A 7,542-nucleotide genomic window follows, 5' to 3' on the forward strand; every position below is an offset into this window, starting at 1 on the left:
ACCTCCCTGCCATGTGCACGTTGTTTATGTTTGTCAGCTGAGTAGGGGCGTTTCCCCTCAGCACTCCGTCTCCACCAGCCACGCACCTGTTCCCTGTCAACCATCACGCACCTGATTCCCATCTGCTCCCCCTAATTACCGGACTATTTATCCACCCCTTGCCGACAGCTCAGGGTCGGAACATTTTTCCTGCTACGCCCTTTTATGGACTTTTGACGACCACCCCCCTTCTCGCTCATGCCCTCGTTCATGCCCACGCTTCTGCTCCATGCTCATGCCCCATGCTCATGCCCACGGTCCCTTGTGTTATGTCACGATCCTCGTCACTTGTCTTCTTTCGTTCTATTTAGTCACGTTTAGTTTGTCCACGCCACGTTGTTTGTCCTTGTTTGTTTCATTTAATAAATTCCCTTTAAGTTTATCCGTTTCCCTGCTTCCTCGCTTTCTGGGTCCACCTCCTCCTCGCCGTCTGGCGAGCAAACCTGACAGAATGTTCCGACCACATCCGGACCCAGCGGGAAGCTCTCGGCGGCGTCGCCGTCGTCGTCGCTCGGACGACTCCCCTCCGCCTGCCGACCAACCCCGTTTCCTCCATGTAGGTTCCATTTTTCGTTCCACATCGGTTTCAACCTTTTTTTTTCACGATCACGTTAATGCGTACCCCTCCGTCATGCCTCCTCCCGTGCAACTCGACTCGGATTCAGACGACGACTCCGAGTCGGAATTCACTAATGACTCTCCCTCGGACGATGATTTCTGGGCACCCCTTCGGGTTGGCCCTTTCTCCCCTTCTGCCACCGCGAGCCCTTACTGGGGCACCCGGTTGGCCTTCCGGGCACCCCCACGTGGCGGCCAACGATGGCGCCTCAGTGGGGGTTCGGCTACTCCCCACGGTACCACGCGTGCTTCACTCCCCGAGTCGCGCAAGTCACAGCCACGTCGTTCACCTCTTCCCCCGTCAAATTCTGCACCTGGTCACGTTCCCGTTGCGTCTCACAGTTCACGTACACCTCGTCCCCCATCGGTTTCAGCACCTGGTCACGTCCCCCTTGCGCGTCATAGCTCACGTTCACCAGCACCCCTAGTCTCGGTCCCTCGCGCCTCCCCGTCAGCGGCACAGACCATGCCGCCTCCACGTCCGCTGCAGCAACCCTCGTCGCCTCCACGTCAGCTGCAGCAACCCACGCCGCCTCCATGTCAGCTGCTGCAGACCACGCCGCCTCCACGTCAGCGGCTGCAGACCACGCCGCCTCCTTGTCAGCTGCTGCAGACCACGCCGCCTCCACGTCAGCTGCTGCAGACCACGCCGCCTCCACGTCAGCGACTGCAGACCACGCCGCCTCCTCGCCAGCTGCAGCGTCCCGTCCCGGTTCCTAGTCAGCTGCAGCAACCCTCGTCGCCTCCACGTCAGCTGCAGCAACCCACGCCGCCTCCATGTCAGCTGGCGCAGACCACGCCGCCTCCACGTCAGCTGCTGCAGACCACGCCGCCTCCTCGCCAGCTGCAGCGTCCCGTCCCGGCTCCTCGCCAGCTGCAGCGTCCCGTCCCGGCTCCCCGCCAGCTGCTGAGCCCCGTCCCGGCTCCCCGCCAGCTGCTGAGCCCCGTCCCGGCTCCTCGCCAGCTGCTGAGTCCCGTTCCGGCTCCTCGCCAGCTGCTGAGCCCCGTCCCGGCTCCCCGCCAGCTGCTGAGCCCCGTCCCGGCTCCCCGCCAGCTGCTGAGCCCCGTCCCGGCTCCCCGCCAGCTGCTGAGCCCCGTCCCGGCTCCCCGCCAGCTGCTGAGCCCCGTCCCGGCTCCCCGCCAGCTGCTGAGCCCCGTCCCGGCTCCCCGCCAGCTGCCGAGCCCCGTCCCGGCTCCCCGCCAGCTGCCGAGTCCCGTCCCGGCTCCCCGCCAGCTGCCGAGTCCCGTTCCGGCTCCCCGCCAGCTGCCGAGCCCCGTCCCGGCTCCCCGCCAGCTGCTGAGTCCCGTTCCGGCTCCTCGCCAGCTGCTGAGCCCCGTCCCGGCTCCCCGCCAGCTGCTGAGCCCCGTCCCGGCTCCCCGCCAGCTGCTGAGTCCCGTTCCGGCTCCTCGCCAGCTGCTGAGCCCCGTCCCGGCTCAGTCCCTGTTCCGGCGGCGCATGTCCTGCGTCCGCCCCAAGTCCACGTTCAGGCGGAGCAGACCCTGCGTCCGTCCCAAGTCCTCGTTCAGGCGGAGCACGTCGTGCGTCCGTCCCAAGTTCACGTTCCGGCGGAGCACGTCGTGCGTCCGTCCCAAGTTCACGTTCCGGCGGAGCACGTCGTGCGTCCGTCCCAAGTTCACGTTCCGGCGGAGCGCGTCGTGCGTCCGTCCCAAGTTCACGTTCCGGCGGAGCACGTCGTGCGTCTGGCCCAAGTTCTCGTTCAGGCGGAGCACATCCCGCGTCCGTTCCAAGTTCATGTTCCGGCGGAGCACGCCCTGCGTCTGTCCCAAGTTCACGTCCCGGCGGCGCACGTCCCGCGTCCGCCCCAAGTTCACGTTCCGGCGGAGCACGCCCTGCGTCCGTCTCAAGGTCAAGTCCACGTTCAGGCAGAGCACTCCCTGCGTCCGTCCCAAGTTCACGTCCCGGCGGAGCACGTCCTGCGTCCGCCTCAAGCTCATGTCCCGGCGGAGCATGTCCTGCGCCCGCCTCAAGTCCATGTTCAGGCGGAGCGCTCCCTGCGTCCGCCCCAAGTTCACGTCTCGGCGGAGCACGTCGTGCGTCCGCCTCAAGTCCACGTTCCAGCGGAGCACGCCGTGCGTCCGTCTCAAGTCCACATTCCGACGGAGCACGTCGTGCGTCCGCCCCAAGTCCACGTTCCTGACTCGGCGGGGCTCGACGACCAGCCTCCGCTCCACGTTCCTGTCTCGGCGGGGTACGACGACCGGCCGCCGCTCCACGTTCCTGTCTCGGCGGGGCTCGACGACCAGCCGCCGCTCCACGTTCCTGTCTCGGCGGGGCTCGACGACCAGCCGCCGCTCCACGTTCCTGTCTCGGCGGGGCTCGACGACCAGCCGCCGCTCCACGTTCCTGTCTCGGCGGCGCTCGACAACCAGCCGCCGCTCCACGTCCCTGTCTCGGCGGGGTTCGACGACCAGCCCCCGCTCCACGTTCCTGTCTCGGCGGGGTTCGACGACCAGCCCCCGCTCCACGTTCCTGTCCCGGGGGCGCACGGACGTCCGCCTGAATGGCCTCGACGGGACTCGCTGGTCTGGCCTCCAGGACATCCGCCAGACCGGTCTCGCTCGCGGTCCCTGGTTCCGCCTCCCGGACGTCCGCCCGAATGGCCACGACGGGACTCGCTGGTCTGGCCTCCCGAACTCGGGTGGTGGTCCCACCTCCCGACCCCTTCCGCCCACCCTCTTTCTTGGACTGTGTATTTGTGTTGTTTGGGACGTCTGGAATCCGTCCCTTGAGGGGGGGGTACTGTCATGACCCGTGTTGGTCAGGTCAGTGTTTTTTGTTATTGTTTTCGTCACCTCCCTGCCATTTGCACGTTGTTTATGTTTGTCAGCTGAGTAGGGGCGTTTCCCCTCAGCACTCCGTCTCCACCAGCCACGCACCTGTTCCCTGTCAACCATCACGCACCTGATTCCCATCTGCTCCCCCTAATCCAGAGGACGGTCAAAACAGCGCAAAGGATTATTGGCTGCCCTCTCCCCTCACTGTCGGACATCTACACCGCCCGGTGCCTCAGAAGGGCTCTCAACATCGTCAAAGACAATACCCACCCAAACTCACACCTGTTCGACCTGATGCCCTCTGGCAGGCGCTACAGATGCATCAAATCGAGGACCAATAGACTGAGAAACAGTTTCTTTCCGAGAGCCATCTCCATTCTGAACTCTCACACACACACTCGAGAACACCCTTACCTTGCAGAACAGCATTGTGATGTGTTTTTATATACACTATTCAGTACTAAATTCAATTGCACTCTCTTATTTATTTATCTAATTTATATATTTGTCTGTATTATTGTTGTATTGCACTGGAGAGGGGAGCCCTCTAATCTCGTTGCACACTTGAGTACAATGACAATAAAGGGATTTCTAATTCTAATTCTAATTTAATAAATTCCCTTTAAGTTTATCCGTTTTCCTGCTTCCTCGCTTTCTGGGTCCACCTCCTCCTCGCCGTCCGGCGAGCAAACCTGACAAATACATACGCACCCACCTGGCACCACTTCAATACCACGTCAGTCACAGTTTTAATAGAGCGACCGAGGGTGCACACTTGGTAGTTTTATTTTGAATGGAAGCATACATGGACACATACACGCGCGCATGTTCAATTGAACACTCACCCGTCACGAGACGCGGCAGATAACAGCCACGACATAGAGGAAGACCAAACAGCGGGGGAGCTTCCGCGTTTCTTAAATATGTTTGCTTCGCGCGACAATTATGTCAGCTGATGCCCAAGGGGAGGGGCGAATCGTATATATAGTAAGTTGTTTGGAAAGAGAGGAGGGGAGAGGTGCTGCAGTGCAGGCAGTTCTGGAGAGCGAGACAGTGACGCATTTTGCAACGTAGCTGATATGGTAGTTGTGGTTGAACTCCATTCAGTGGTTTTGTAAATATATAGATAGACACCTTTATTTTTATTAACCCGTGACATTGGGATTATTAATAAATATCTTGGTAAACTCCACCCCTTTTTCCCGTGTCTGCATTTGGAGAGTCCTGCTCAATTCTCCAGCTCTGCTGGAGAATCATAACAGATAAGAGATATAATTTTGTTGAAACAGAACATGCAACGTTCAAGGTCATGAAAAACGAAAAAACATTGAATGTTTTATACTTCAGTTTGGTGCCGGATGTACTATGGTAATTCAATTAATGGAACAACATTTTGAGACATGACATAGGAATATGATGAATTATCATGTAATGAGGGGACCTTTGATATACAATAAATTGATGTAAATTAAATTAGAAATTTTTAGTCTGCACATAATCCAGTTTAAAGGCTCCTGACTCATTGGTTAAGGAAAACGGGGTCAAATTAGAGTTAGTTAAAAAAGAATATCTAAATTATAGTTGAGGCATCATGGGGATTAAAAATGAATAATAAACAGAAGACAAAAACAATTGGCATTGACATAGGTAAAGTATGATGAGGATACCTATTGGGAGTGATGATTTAGGTTTGGGTGATTATCAGTCAGGAATTTATTTTGTTTTTACAAGACAGACCTTTGAGGTGTTCGACATAATTTAAAATAATTTATAGATGACACATCCTGTTAGTTATATGCCGATTACATCGAGTCATTGGCATGAGGGATTAAGTTGGTGAGCTCTTACAGGCCTGCCTAGGTTGGCAGGGCGAGACGTGAATGGATTGAAACTTCCGCCTAGGGCTGGGCGATAAACCGAAAATTTACCGTTACCGAAATTTATTACAATGACCAAAATCATTTTGCCCATGTCGGTAAATTCGGTGTTTAAAAAAAAAAGAAAAGCCTTTTCTGTCTGCGGCAATGTTCATGCCCCTTTAAGACCGCTACAGCGCCTCTAGTCACGTGACTCCACCCGTCTGATCGAGAAAGAAAACAGACGTAGCTGTCGTAGCTGGCGATTCAAATCCAGAAGCTTTTTCACCACCCACAACACAACCATGCTGTGCTGAAAGTTCAAAGTGAGAAGCAAGGTTCGACAAGTGACAACAGCCCATTAACGGAGGCGACACCATACGAGAGAACGTCTCAGAGGTGGACGCGATAGCCTAGCACATAGCTAAAGATAAAGCTCCTCTAGTTACAGTGGCGCGCACAGGATTTAAACGCTTCATGAAAGCCGTATTTCCCGATATGGACTAAATCGGGCCGGGAGCTTTGACATGTCAAGCATTTTGCATCTACATCCGACTTGTGGTCGGGTCGCAACATGGATCCCTGATTGAGCCTGACTGTGCATTACATAGATGACAAGTGGCGACTGCGCACCAGAGTACTCGAGACGGCACATTGTCCCCGATGATGCACACATGTTTATTTGGCTTGCATTGACATTTTCTTAAATTTTATTTCGCATTTTTTTATTTGCCATTATTTACATCATGAGAGCATCTTGGCGCAATCTATTTGCAGAAAAAGATTTTGCAAGAGTTACCCTTTTTCTTTGTGACATTCTTCAAGTCATGCAAAGCAAGCTATTTGGAATGTTTATACAAATGATTTTTGTACTTTTATTTTTCATTGAAAGTAATGTGTACCAGTTGGTCAATAATAAAAACATTCAATATGCATTTCCTGCATTTATTTTGATTTTAGTCCACGGGGGGAATTTATCGTGCATTTATCGTTATCGAGGTAAAATTGCTCAATTTCTCGCGATATTAATTTGAGGTCATATCGCCCAGCCCTACTTCCGCCACTGATCTGTCCAATAGTGTCATCACCACACAGCTGTTCCGGGTGGCCGTCCTTAAGGGCGGGCCCCTTCCAGTTACTGACGTCATGCAAAACAGTCCTTCAATGAGAAACTGCTAATCAGTTTGAGTAGAACACACATTTTTGCATCGTTTTGCACGACATCGATAAAAGAGGAAAATATTGTATCACATGTAGAAGAAGAATTGTCACACTTGCAGGTTCAGAGGGCCAAGAGGGATAATTCACCGGGAAAGGAAAAAGTATATGGAAAAAAAAAAGGGGGGGGGGGGAAGCAGCTAATGCAGCAGCCGACACATGCAGCTCCCATTGCGTCTGCTCTTTCCGCTTCCACCGCTCCTCGGCAAGGTTTTGGTGACGCAGCGCCACAACAGGCTGGTTGTCCGCACCTAGCCGGTCAATAAGGTCACGTAACAGAGGTAGGGGTGGTTACAGACATGGGTTGCGAGTGGGACGTGCTCTTGCTGTGGGGGGTGGGGTCACTGGGTGATGAGCTGTCCAAACCGAGCCACTTCCTAAAAAGTGGCATCCTGTGGTAAAGCGCCATGCCTGTCACAAAGAGCTCCACTAGTACGCCACCGCTACCCCCTCCTCCAACAACGCTTCTATGGCTTCCAAACGCACACGCAACGCCTCAACCCGGTTGGGACCCCATTCCACGATAGGGGGGCCCGCGGAGCCTTAGCATTCAAGGACTGGCACGTCTGGGCATTCCGGTGACGATTGATGGACAGCAGTTTTTGATGGTGGAACAAGATATTCCACGCTTTGTAAGCTCCCTCTGCATATCCCAGTGAGCAACAACACTGTTACCCTTGTGGGCTTCTCAAGATTGCCCGAGTCACTGCCGTTGACCGACCCCGCGCCTGTGAAACAAACACTGGAATTTGAGTGGCATTTCCAGATGGGACTGAATTTGACTGTGCACATCCGCCGGGGGAAGCATATGTTGTGCTCTCCTGCGTTCCAGTAGACTGGGCAGCTCTGAAACCAGGGTCTCCATCCTCCCGCGGTGGGTACATCCTGTTCCTGCTCTGGTCTGCGTGGTGTGGCCGCCTCCACCTGGTCCTTTGCATTGAACACTGAGTCTTGATGATTTGGTTTGTCAGGATGTATTCACCCAAAATCGAGGGTCAGAAGTGCATCTTGCATT

Source organism: Idiotropiscis lumnitzeri, chromosome 9 (assembly GCF_059441095.1).
Source record: "Idiotropiscis lumnitzeri isolate Australia: NSW breed Sydney's pygmy pipehorse chromosome 9, RoL_Ilum_1.0, whole genome shotgun sequence".
Lineage (NCBI taxonomy): Eukaryota > Metazoa > Chordata > Actinopteri > Syngnathiformes > Syngnathidae > Idiotropiscis > Idiotropiscis lumnitzeri.